General features: G+C 45.4%; 1 long non-coding RNA gene across 1 annotated transcript; it reads left to right on the top strand.

Moving 5' to 3' along the window:
- Positions 1 to 6,711: 6,711 nt before the first annotated feature.
- LOC144331829 (uncharacterized) lies at positions 6,712 to 8,821 on the top strand. The gene is made up of 2 exons (XR_013399356.1): positions 6,712 to 6,843; positions 8,251 to 8,821. It is a non-coding gene; the product is annotated as an uncharacterized LOC144331829 (long non-coding RNA).
- The last annotated feature ends 5,078 nt before the right edge of the window (positions 8,822 to 13,899 follow it).

Here is a 13,899-nt window from a genome sequence, read left to right as displayed (position 1 = left end):
AGGTACATTCACTTGATGCCTTTGTTCACTGACACAGGACGGGGACATCTGGTCAAGGTGTTTGCCCATGCTTGGGATCTAAGCCCGTCACCCCTGCAGGTCCGCCTCTCATGCTCAGCCAGTATTCCCTGAAGCCCAGTAGTTGTGCTGGGAGAGCTTGTTCCCAGTAGTTGGCAGAATCAGCCATGGGCTGAGCTGACGGCACCATACCCTCCCATTCTACAGAGCACAGGGCGCTCCTCCTGCTCTGGAGCTGCTTAGGCAGATGATCCATCTCTCCCTGTGACAACTTTGTTTACGGTGACTCTCAGGAATTTTAATCAAGCCTCAAAACTTTCTGTTAAATCCTTATCTCAGGACAAAGACTGCCTGAGACAATACATAGTTGCCATAGATTGACAGCAGCCATTCAAATGTTTCTTTCTTGAAAGGGGAGACTCCCTACAGGAGTCTAGGGACACATGTTACTGTGCTCCTAATTTAACACCTGTGTTGACACACGATTTCATGTCATCTGTTCCACAATCATAAAAAGTCATTTCCTCCATGCCCCCACCCCCTCCATTTTTTAGATGGGAAAACAGCCTCAAAGAGGTTAGTGAGCTATTTAAAGTCACAGAGCTGTTAGTTGCCAGGCCTAGGATTGTAACCTGAGTGCATTTGACAACAAAATCCATGCTTTTTCCTTGTCCTCTGCCGTGAAGAAAGAGAACATAAAGATTTGCCACACGAGCCTGAACACCTCAAACTGGAGCCCGTGCACCCTTTGTGCTCCGTAGAAATATGTTGGGGAGTTTGCTTTGCTACTGGTTCTCTGGAAAAATATTTATTGAAAAAAAATTTTTATGGGTATATAGTTAGGTGTATATATTTATGGGGTATGTGAGATATTTTGGTACAGGCATACAGCGTGTAATCATTATATCATGGAAAATTGGATATCTATCCCCCTCAAGCATTTTCCTTTGTGTTACAAACAATCCAATTACACTCTTTTCATTATTTTTAAATGTGCAATTAAATCGTTATCGACTGTAGTCCCCCCGTTATGCTATCAAATACTAGGTCTTATTTATTCTTTCTAACTGAAAAAAAAAATCTTAAAATGTATTTTCTTTCTTTTATTTTTTCTTTTTTTTTAGAGACTACAGACAGGGTCTTATCTGTCACCCAGGCTGGTGCAGCATTGTGATCTTAGCTCACTGCAGCCTCCAGCTCCTGGGCTCTAGTGATCCTCCCACCTAAGCCTCCCAAAATGCTGGGATTACATGCACATACCACCACGCTCAGCCTGTATTTTTTTAAAAACTACTTTATTGAGGTATTACTGATATTAAAAAGCTGTAGATATTTAATGTCTACAACTTAATGTGTTTGGAGAAAAGCATACACCTGTGAAACCATCATCACATCAACTCAATAAACTTAGCCTTCACCTCCAAAAGTTTCCACCTGCCCCCTTTGTTTTTTTGAAAGTGTATTTTCATTTGGATAATAATGTGTATTTAAAAACAGAGTTTTCTAGATAACATGCTTGATTACTTTCTGAGAAATGTCTTGGGATTTCCATGCTGCATTTTGCATTTATGTTAAAGTTCATTGGCATCAAGTTGTACAGTAACTGAGATAATGGGAGAGAACATAGGCTGACTTCCTCTGGAACAGGGTGTGGAGTAGAGGCCAAGTGTTGCAGGGCTCTCAAAGAACAAAGGCCTTGCGCCACTTCATCTTTAAATAAAGAAAAGTAAAGTAATATTTCAGCCAAAAAGTGACTGTCAAACCCCCAAAGAACCTGAACCATAGCAAGGCATTCCAGGCTTGTTTTGTAAGCCAAGTTTAGTTGCAACAAACCCACATTCTTCATTAAATCAAACTTATGTGAGTTTGAAGTTTATTAGATATATAGTTTATTTCTATTTAATATGTCATTTTCTTGGTTTTATAAGAGCTACAAGCATAAAGGACATATACTTACTTTAAGGTTTGTATAAATTTAACATAAGAAGATAATTTTCTTATACACTGGGGAGCCATAAGAATTTTTCACTATGAAAACTCTGATCATTACTCACATTTGAAAACAATATTTTTATTAAAGTACAATAGCCTTATTGTCTTTTTAGAAACAAAATATGCATGTTATAAAAAGTTAACTCTAAAAAATGTAAAGAGTAAATTTAAAAGAGGTTACCTCAATCCCATCACTGCAAAAATAAACACTGTTAACAATGGTGACATGGCTTTAAATATCTATCCACATACATGCAGATGGAAGCAGAGATAAAAATAATTTTAGATATGGGGATACAGCAGATGCAGCATTTTAAGATAAAAGTATCAGCTTTGATTTTTATATAAAATAGGCACCTATAGTCAAACTAAAGGAATTGCCTTTCTTCAGATAAATGTTTGCAGTAGAAAATATTAGTATCTGAAGAAGTATTTTTTTTTTCTTTTGAGACGAGTCTCGCTCTGCTGCCCAGGCTGCAGTGCAGTGGGGTGGATCTCGGCTCACTGCAAGCACCGCCTCCCAGGTTCACACCATTCTCCTGCCTCAGCTGGAACTACAGACGACCACCACCACACCTGGTTAATTTTTTTTTTTTTTTTTTGTATTTTTTTAGTAGAGATGGGGTTTCACCGTGTTAGCCAGGATGGTCTCGATCTCCTGACCTCGTGATCCACCTGCCTCGGCCTCCCAAAGTGCTGGGATTACAGGCACGAGCCACTGCACCCGGCCCTGAAGAAGCATTGTTTAATCTTAAAAACCTCAGCTATTTTTATTAGTATAAGTAATACATGTCTCAACTTTAGAGAGTATCTATCACGTCCTTACTTCAAAATTAGAAGATTCATGCATTTATACTTTATTCTGTTTTCTCCCCCTTCATATTTCCAATATTATAATCTTTTTTTATGTTGTCATGGTTTAAAACATTTGCATTCCATTCCATTATCATAAATCTCAGTTACTCAGCCTTAGCTCTATAATTAATTAGCCACCAATAATTTTAACTTTAATTTTTAATAATTACTATTACTGTTTTTAATTATGTTTTTTTCATGACTGAGTCCTTTATTTGCTTCCTTTTCTGATTGTTTGGATTTCATTATTGGATAGTTTGTTTCAGGAGAGATTTATGGGTTCTTGCATGCTTAACTATTTACTGTCTTTTTACTCTATTACATATAAAATTATTGTTCACACATTTCTTTCAGAAGTTTGTAAATATTGCTTCACTGTCTTCTGACATTGAGCATGCTGTTAAGAAATCTGAGACTGACAAGATATTTATTCCCATGTCTTTGTCTTTATTTTTCCTGTGTACCCAATACATTCTTTACCCGTAGAGTTCAGAAACCAAGATAGCATATATCTTGGTGTTTATCATTTTGAATGAATTTTTCCAGGAACATATGTGTCTTTTCAATCAGCAGTTGCAGTTTCAATGAAATTTTCTTATATTTTATCTCTGTATCTTTTTCTGTTCTGTATGTTCTAGTCTCTTCTTCAGGAACAAAAATTACACATTTGTTCTTTTATGTCTTCCATTTCTATCATTTTCTCTTTAACTACTTAAATATAATTGCTATTTTCCTTTTTCTGTTGTGATTTTCTCAAGCCAATTCACCATGCCACACGATTTTCTTTGTAATATTATTTCTCCTTTTAATTATTTCTACTGGCTCATTTCAATGCAATTTCTTTCTTTTCCTTTCTACAATTCTGCCAGATCCCCTTATTATTTCTTCTCTGAGCTCTTTTTGGGAGAGGGGCATGGTGTAGGGAAAAGAAAGAGGGATCAGACTGTTACTGTGTCTATGCAGAAAGAAGTAGACATAAGAAATTCCATTTTGTTCTGTACTAAGAAAAATTCTTCTGCCTTGAGATGCTGCTAATCTGTAACCCTACCCCCAACCCTGTGCTTGCAGAGACATGTGCTGTGTTTACTCAAAGTTCAATTGATTTAGGGCTATGCAGGATGTGCTTTGTTAAACAAGTGCCTGAAGGCAGTATGCTTGTTAAAAGTCGTCACTATTCTCTAATCTCAAGTACCCAGGGACACAAACACTGCGGAAAGCCGCAGGGACCTCTGCCTAGGAAAGCCAGGTATTGTCCGAAGTTTCTCCTCATGTGATAGTCTGAAATATGGCCTTGTGGGAAGGGAAAGACCTGATCATCCCCCAGCCCGACACCCGTAAAGGGTCTGTGCTGAGAAGGATTAGTAAAAGAGGAAGGCCTCTTTGCAGTTGATATAGAGGATGGCATCTGTCTCCTGCCTGTCCCTGGGCAATGGAATGTCTCGGTGTAAAACCCGAGAAAACTGTGTTAGGGCTGGAGGTGAGATGTGCTAGCAGCAATCCTGCTCCTTAATGCATGGAAATGTTTTTTTGTTTTGTTTTGTTTTGTTTGAGACGGAGTCTCGCTTTGTCGCCCAGTCTGGAGTGCAGTGGCGAGATCTCAGCTCACTGTAAGCTCCGCCTCCCGGGTTCACACCATTCTCCTGCCTCAGCCTCCAAGTAGCTGGGACTACAGGCGCCCGCCACCACGCCCGGCTAATTTTTTGTATTTTTAGTAGAGACGGGGTTTCACTGTATTAGCCAGGATGGTCTCGATCTCCTGACCTCGTGATCTGCCCGCCTCAGCCTCCCAAAGTGCTGGGATTACAGGCGTGAGCCACTGCGCCTGGCCAATGCATGGAAATGTTTATGGAGATGTTTGCATATGCAAACATCAAGGCACAGCACTTTTCCTTAAACTTATTTATGACACAGAGGTCTTTGTTCACGTGTTTTCCTGCTGACCCTCTCCCCACTATTACCCTATTGTCCTGCCACATCCCCCTCTCCAAGATGGTAAAGATAATGATCAATAAATACTGAGGGAACTCAGAGACCAGTGCCCGCGCGGGTCCTCCGTCTGCTGAGCGCCAGTCCCCTGGGCCCATTTTCCTTTCTCTATACTTTGTCTCTGTGTCTTCTTCTTTTCTCAAGTCTCTCGTTCCACCTGACGAGAAACGCCCACAGGTGTGGAGGGGCAGGCCACCCCTTCGCATGGAGTGGATATTGAAAGGAGCTGGGCACATTCCTCAGCCCCGGGCTCAAAACTCCCTGAGCCTAGTACAAACACATCCCATCCTCCCATCCCACCACATATCGCCATATATCTCTCAAACTCCCTGAGCCCAGTATAAACACCACCTGGAAAGTCTCTGATAAGGAGACGGCCGTTCAAGGTTTTACTGAAAGCACGAGAATCAAAAGAATTCCTTTGTTCCCCTGTAACTCTCGGGCTATAAAAAGCAAACGCTCGCATTGTTCGGGGCCCTCTTGTATACTGTGGAATGGAGGGACCAAGTTCGAACTTGTAGTAAAGATCCTTGCCGCTTGGCTTTGACACTGGACTCTGGTGGTCTTCTTTGGGGAACAAACAGTCTGGGCATAACATCTGGGGGCTCGTCCGGGATTCCCCAAGCCCACCAGACCCCTGGTCAACGGATCTGCTAGGATTGATCTACTGATAGGTGAGCTGGCTCGTCTCCGTTTGTCTGTCTGTGTCTGTATGTCTGTTCTGAATCTGAATCTGTGACTCACGAGGTCTGAAACTGGAGCTGGCACAGTCCTGGCGGACGCGCTATAGGACGGCCAGCGGAGACCGGTGGGAGACGTCCCCTGGCTCTCTTCTGATTTAAATTGCTATCTGAGCTGCCGGAGCGCATTCGCGATCCGGGCAGCAGCTGACTCTGACCCCGACTGCCGGGGTGCACTGGCGATCTGAGTTTCCGGAGCACGTACGCGATCCGGGCAACAGCTGACTCTGCCCTGGTTCCCGGGCGCGCGCGTGCAATCTGAATTGCCCCGTTTCCCGGGCGCATGCGTGCGGTCTGAATTGCCCTGGTTCCCAGGCGCGCGCGTGCGGTCTGAATTGCCCTGGTTCCCGGGCGTGCGCATTTGCGGCCCCGGTCCCCGGGCTCCCGGCTTCCGGGGCGCACTTCCGGCCCCGGTCCCCGGGCTGCCAAAGTGCGCCTGCGACTAGCTATCATTAATAAGTCAGATCAGATTTCCTTTACAGGGATTCTAACCCACATTCCTTTACAGGAAGAGACACAGAAAGTGAGAATGAGTGAGAGAGAGACCATAAAAGACGGGAGAGGGAGAAAGTGAGAAGGGAAATCGGAAAGAGAAAGGGGAGGAAACGGCAGACGTGGAGAGTCAGAGAGAGAGACAGAAAAAGAAAGAGACTGAGTGTAAAGGAGAAAGGACACGGGATGACAGATAGAGGGAGAGAGCAGGCGGACGGGAGGCGGCTGCCACACCCAGACCCGCCCCCCGGGCTGAGTCGCGGGAGGGAGCAGGCGGAGGGGAGGCGACCAGCACTCACGAGCCCGCTAAAAGGGAAAGTAACTTTGTAGGGCTGGCAGGGCAAACGCGAGGGCGCACTTCACGGACTAGCCCCCACCCCCCAGCCGCCTGACTCCACAGTGGCTTTACCCCTTCGGGAAATAGGACCCCCAGATGACACAGGAATCCCCAAGCTCCAGTACTGGCCATTCTCCACCAGTGATCTGTATAACTGGAAGACTCAGAGTGCTCGGTTTTCAGACAACCCCAAAGATTTACTGGCTTTACTGGATAGTGTCATGTTCACCCACCAGCCCACTTGGGATGATTGTCAGCAGCTCCTCCGAATCTTGTTTACCACGGAAGAGCAAAAAAAAAAAATACAGGTAGAAGCTAGAAAGCTGGTCCCCGGGGACAACGGTCAACCGACTGCCAACCCTGACCTCATAAACGCGACCTTTCCTCTGACCAGGCCGGCGTGGGACTACAACATGGCAGAAGGTAGGGGACGGCTACACCTTTATCCCCAGACTCTAATGGCAGGTCTCCGGGCAGCTGCTCGCAAGACCACTAATTTGGCTAAAGTATATTCTATTCTACAGGAAAGACAGAGAGACCAGCCACATACTCAAAAAGATTAATGGAAGCTTTTAGACAGTACACCCCCATAGATCCAGAGGCTCCAGGAAGTCAGGCAGCTGTTGTAATGTCATTGGTAAATCAGGCAGCCCCAGATATTAAAAAAAACTCCAAAAATTAGAAGACTTGAAAGGAAAGCGGATTCAGGACCTCCTTCAGATAGCCCAGCAGGTTTATAATAACAGAGATACTCCAGAAGAAAGGCAATTTAAGGCCACTGAAAAAAATGACCAAGGTCCTGGCAGCAGTAGTACAGAAAGAACATCTACAGCCAGAGTACACCCAACCCAGGCGGCCCCCCAGGCATGATAATCTGAGAAAAGACCAATGTGCCTACTGCAAGGAGGCTGGCCACTGGGTAAGAGACTGCCCCAAAAAGAAGCAACGAGGACAGGGACCCCCTAGGTCTACACCCGTACTAGTCACTCAAGATGAAGACTAGGGAAGACGGAGTTCGGATCCCCTCCCCGAACCTAGGGTAACTTTGCAAGTGGAGGGGTCCCCAGTCCAGTTCTTGGTCGATACGGGAGCACAGCACTCAGTCTTAGTTAAAACTAATAGGAAATTATCCTCCAAGTCCTCGTGGGTAGGAGGGGCCACAGGAGTTAAGAAATACCCATGGACAACACAAAGAACAGTAAACCTCGGAGCCAAGAATGTAACCCATTCTTTCCTGGTCATCCCTGAGAGCCCCTGTCCCCTATTAGGGAGAGACCTGCTAACTAAAATGGGAGCACAGATCCATTTCCTCCCTGAGGGGCCCGTCGTGACCAACGCCCCCAATCAACCCGTGTCCGTCCTGACTATAACCCTAGAAGATGAGTACTGGCTCCACCAGGAGCAAACGGCCCCTGACCAGGACATAACAACCTGGCTCCAGCAATATCCAGAAGCTTGGGCGGAAACGGGAGGCTTAGGACTAGCAAAACACCGTCCTGCTTTATTTGTTGAACTTAAACCTGGGGCAGACCCCGTGCAGGTATGCCAATACCCGATGTCCCTAGAGGCCAAGAAAGGAATTGCCTCGCATATCCGCCGGCTCCTTGACCAAGGGGTCCTTCGCTCATGTCACTCACCCTGGAATACTCCATTGTTGCCGGTACGAAAACCTAATAGTGGAGAATACAGACCTGTACAAGACTTAAGAAAAATCAATAAGAGGATTGTAGACATACATCCAACTGTGCCTAACCCATATACCCTCCTGAGTACCCTAAACCCTAAACATCAATGGTACACTGTTTTAGATTTAAAAGATGCTTTCTTCAGTTTGCCTTTAGCCCCTCAGAGCCAAAAGCTCTTCGCCTTCGAGTGGAATGACCCTGATAGGGGCATAAGTGGCCAACTGACATGGACCAGACTGCCGCAAAGATTCAAAAACTCTCCTACCCTGTTCGATGGGGCCCTCCATGAAGACCTGGGATAACTTTCCTGCCCCCAACGACCTTAAACCCTGCCTCGCTGCTGCCCAACCCGGACCTGGACGCCCCAATCCACGACTGCACCAAGATACTAGCTCAGGTGCACGGAGTTCGAGAAGACCTGCAAGACCACCCACTTCCTGACGCCGACCTCGTCTGGTTCACTGATGGGAGCAGCTTCATGCATCAGAGCCAGAGGTACACTGGAGCGGCAGTGACTTCAGAGACTGAGGTAATCTGGGCGGAACCCCTGCCCCCGGGGACATCGGCCCAGAAGGCCGAACTGATAGCGCTCACCCAAGCTCTTAGGGGCGGGGAAAAAGCTGACGGTATATACAGACAGCCGATATGCTTTTGCAACGGCGCATATACATGGGGCCATTTACAGGGAGCGGGGGTTACTGACGGCTGAAAGAAAAGAGATAAAAAACAAGCAAGAAATCCTAGCCCTGCTAACAGCCCTATGGAGGCCAGAAAAGTTAGCCATTGTGCATCGCCCAGGGCATCAGAAACTAACTACTCCAACTGCTCAAGGCAACTTTCTGGCAGACCAAACTGCAAGAAAGGTGGCGAAGGCTCCCAGCCAACTCCTTGCACTCCAGCTCCCTGACCCGGGCCCCCCGGACTTGCCATATTTCCCTGATTATTCAGAACAAGATCTTCAGTGGATTGACAAGCTTCCCCTAAAACAGATCCAGAATGGGTGGTGGACTGATACTAATGACCAAACCATCCTACCAGAAAAATTAGGACAACAAGTGTTAGAACACATCCACCAAACCACCCACCTGGGTGCTCGGCGGATGATAAACCTGATCAGACGCTCTAAACTCAAACTCAGACATACAGCCGAGATGGCCAGCAACATCGTGACAAGTTGCAAAGTCTGCCAGCTTAACAACGCCTACCCCCAATCCCAGGCTGCAACGAGAACAAGGCTCAGGGGAACCAGGCCCGGTATCTACTGGGAAGTAGATTTTACTGAGATAAAGCCAGGGAAATACGGGTATCGGTACTTACTTGTCTTTGTAGATACTTTTTCAGGGTGGACTGAAGCATTCCCCACCAAGAAGGAAACTGCTCAGGTTGTAGCAAAAAAATCCTGGAAGATATCCTCCCCAGGTATGGCTTCCCCGTCCAGATAGGGTCAGATAATGGACCGGCCTTTGTCGCTAAGGTAAGTCAGGATTTGGCTTCCATCCTTGGGGCAAATTGGAAACTACATTGCGCTTACAGGCCCCAGAGTTCAGGATAGGTAGAGAGAATGAATCGGACCTTAAAGGAGACCTTAACTAAATTAACTATGGAGACTGGCGCTAATTGGGTGGTCCTTCTCCCCTACGCTCTGTTCCAGGCCCGTAATACCCCTTACAGACTAGGCCTTACCCCTTACGAAATTATGTATGGCAGACCCCCACCCTTAGTTCCCAGCCTAAAAGAGGATCTGCTCAAGTCTGAAACAGAAAATGTCTCTGAACTCTTATTTTCCCTACAAGCCTTGCAGAAAATTCATCAAGAAATCTGGCCCAAGCTAAAAGAACTATATGAGACCAGTCCCCCGCCGACACCCCATCCATATCAGCCAGGAGACTAGGTCCTGATCAAGTGACACCGACAAGAGACCCTAAAACCCAGGTGGAAAGGACCACTCCAGGTACTCCTAACCACACCCACCGCCCTAAAGATAGAAGGCATCGCGTCGTGAATCCACTACACCCACGTCAAGCCGGTGGACCCAACCTCCAACCTCCTGGGACCAATCACGGTGGCGGCTGAAGCACCAGACACGTGGACTGTGGACAGAGCTAAAAACAACCCCAGTCAGGAGAAGTTTCCCTACTGTTTCTCAGAAACCAATTCCAGCCTCTGTAGCATCACTGCAATGCCCCCTAATATCACCTTAAGGGCTCCATCAGGCATATTCTTCTGGTGTAATGGAACCTTATCTAAAAACCTACCTAGTCCCTCTGTTAACAACCTACTGTGTCTCCCTGTCACATTAGTTCCCCGGTTGACTCTACTAACTGCTGGTGAGTTCCTAGGGTATACCGGTAAGTGGACTAGTGCTGTTATTCACCCAGACCCTAGACCGAGACCTGCACGAGCCATATTCTTCCCCCTCATTGCAGGAATCTCCCTCACCGCATCCTTCATTGCGGCCGGACTGGCGGGGGGAGCCCTAGGTCACACCCTCATAGAAAGTAACAAGTTGTACCAACAATTTGCCATTGCTATGGAGGAGTCGGCTGAGTCCCTTGCCTCCCTTCAGCGACAGCTCACATCCCTAGCTCAGGTAACCTTGCAGAACCGGAGGGCCCTAGACCTACTCACTTCAGAAAAAGGTGGTACATATATATTTCTAAAAAAAGACTGTTGTTTCTACATAAATAAATCAGGACTTGTAGAGGACCGGGTCCAACAGTTACGCAAGTTAAGCACTGAAGTAAAAACACGACAGTTTGCTTCAGCTACAGACCAATGGTAGAATTCCTCTATGTTTTCTCTGTTAGCCCCCTTCCTTGGACCCCTGCTAAGTCTACTATTTCTGCTTACCGTAGGACCTTGTGTTGTTAACAGAATTTTACAATTTGTTAGGGAGAGATTTGACACCGTACAACCCATGGTCCTCAGAGCCCAATACCAACCTGTAAACGCTGAAACAGAATCAGACTTATAAGACCCAAGATTGGCTCTAAAGATACCTGAAAAGAAGGGGGGAATGAAAGGAGCTGGGCACATTCCTCAGCCCCGGGCTCAAAACTCCCTGAGCCTAGTACAAACACATCCCATCCTCCCATCCCACCACATATCGCCATATATCTCTCAAACTCCCTGAGCCCAGTATAAACACCACCTGGAAAGTCTCTGATAAGGAGACGGCCGTTCAAGGTTTTACTGAAAGCACGAGAATCAAAAGAATTCCTTTGTTACCCTGTAACTCTCGGGCTATAAAAAGCAAACGCTCGCATTGTTCGGGGCCCTCTTGTATACTGTGGAATGGAGGGACCAAGTTCAAACTTGTAGTAAAGATCCTTGCCGCTTGGCTTTGACACTGGACTCTGGTGGTCTTCTTTGGGGAACAAACGGTCTGGGCATAACAATATCACGTTATCTATAATGTATTTGAATAAATGCATTTCCTCCTCTTATTTCATGCCTTTTCCTATTGAGCTGTTTATCTGCTTTCCTTTTTTCTATGCTAATCCTCCCCTTATTTTTGCAACGTTTATTCATAGGTATTGTGATGATTCCATTTTAATTCATAATACAAAAAAAGTTTGTGTTTCAATGAAAATTGATGCATTGTTTCTTTCTTTCTTTTTTTTTTTTTTTGAGACAGAGTCTGTCACCCAGGCTTGAGTGTAGTGGTACCATCTTGGCTCGGCTCACTGCAACCTCTGCCTCCCAGGATCAAGCAATTCTCATGCCTCAACCTCCCAAGTAGCTGGGATTACAGCCACCAGCCACTACACCTGGCTAATTTTTGTATTTTTAGTAGAGACGGGGTTTCACTATGTTGGCCAGGCTGGTCTCAAACTCCTGACCTCAGGTGATCCACCCGCCTTGGCCTCCCAAAGTGCTGGGATTACAGACATGAGCTACCACACCCAGTCACAGTCCTTCTAGGTTAACAGATTCTAGTTGTGTTCATTGTCTTAATTCTATCTTCTGAAGTTTTTTGAAGCAATAATAGTTTTAAATAAGATATGATCAATCAATCATGTATTTACTATTGACTACAAATTTACTATGATATAATACTCTATTCTAGAACCTTAAAAAGTTTTAAAGTCAAAGTCATTACTCCCAAATCCAGGATTCCACCTGCAGGTTTCTTTTTGCTCCACCTTGTCCCTAAAATTTCCTCTCCAGCTGTCTTTCATGGGGTTCTTGGGCAGCAGGGCAGGGCCTTGAGGTTGCTCATAATCTTCTACTTTCATAACCTTATATGTCTATACTGTCTGTTCCTTGGTTCCAACATAGCCTGAAATGACTGTCCTCAAGTAGGATACATATCTGATCCCTTATTACTGTGCATATTCTTTTGTTTCATATTCACTTACTTTTGTAAAAGTTCTCAGTGACTTTAGAGACTGATTCTTGACTTAGGGAAGTACAGGATCCAGATGTAAACAGAACGAGATAATGCTGGAGCTGAAAGGGATTGTTTATTCCAGGGTTGTCAACTGGCCCCATGGGCAAAGGTCAACAGACCTGCTTTGTTTGGCTCTCACATGGTTGAAAGAAATTGATTTGCATTCTCATTTCCCAGTTCAAATTGCCCTACAAGAGACCACTTCACTTATTCACATCTAAGGAAACCCTATAAGCATTGGGATTTAGTTTAAGGCCCTCATTTTATAGATAAACAAACTGTGGTTTGGAAGAGAGACATATATTCGAGATCACAAAGATTTAAAATGGTGACAATAACGTTTGCTAAGCATTTATGGCAGGCCCCATTCCAAATGCATCACATATCTTAATTAAATTAATCCTCAAATCCTGGAGAAAAGAAAACAAAGGCTCAGACACTGTAGGCACAATGTCACACAGCCAGTTTGAGGCAGAGTCAGCCAGTTCTAGTGTGGCTTAACTCTTAACCCTTTGCTCTTCCCATCATAATAAACTGCCATTAGCCATGGCTGGAGTCATATAAATAGGCACATCTCAGGAAACAATACTTACCTGAATTTTATTTCTCACATCAGATGCTTCTCCAGTCTCAGTTGAGACTCCTGGTTCTAAATTCTTGCAGTAAGGCCTTAGGATAAAATTTCCCAAAGCATGGTCCTTGGTCCCCTGCGTTGAGAACTACGCTGTCCTACTCCCCTTCCATGTACAACGGGCCACAGAATAGGATTGCCTAGTTTGTGCACTGCACAAAAGTACACAACAAAGAGAGCAAGAAGGGGCTAAATTCCAGCCTGTCTTGATTCTGAGAGTCCATGGGGCTATGTCTTCTTACGAAGAAGGGGCATCTTTTTTTAAAAAATCGATTTCTACAAAGGCACCATATGGGTGAGAAGCGGTCCTGCCCTTCGGATGAAGCTGCATAAACTCGTGGGCTCTAGAGGAGTAACAGGTGATGACTTCGCTAAGTTAATCATCACATTCCATCCTCCTCGCTACCTTAATTGGTTGGAGAATGAGCACATAACTCATGTAGGGCCTTTCCTGGCCAATGAGTCTTCATTTGGAGGCTCCTGTTTAAGGGTTGTGGATCTCTTTCCTGGTAGAGGTGAGGCTGGACCTGCTTCAGCCACCTTGCACTAGATGGGGCCAGATAATGAAGCTAATCCCCAGCAAAAATGGCCACAAAATAGAGAAAACTCCCATCTGGTAACTTTGTTGAGCTGTTGGTCAAGTTATACCTGAAGCTCAAATATACTTACGGACTGTGGAGTGACATAAACCCATACATTTTTTTTTTATGCTGAAACAGTCTGGCTGTCAGTTGTGACCAAAGGAGCAGGGGAAGCATAGCACCTATTCC

The sequence above is a fragment of the Macaca mulatta genome, chromosome 1 (assembly GCF_049350105.2).
Source record: "Macaca mulatta isolate MMU2019108-1 chromosome 1, T2T-MMU8v2.0, whole genome shotgun sequence".
NCBI classification, from domain to species: Eukaryota; Metazoa; Chordata; class Mammalia; order Primates; family Cercopithecidae; genus Macaca; species Macaca mulatta.
Note: the sequence above shows the minus strand (reverse complement) of the source record. Positions and strands in the feature narration are given on the sequence as shown.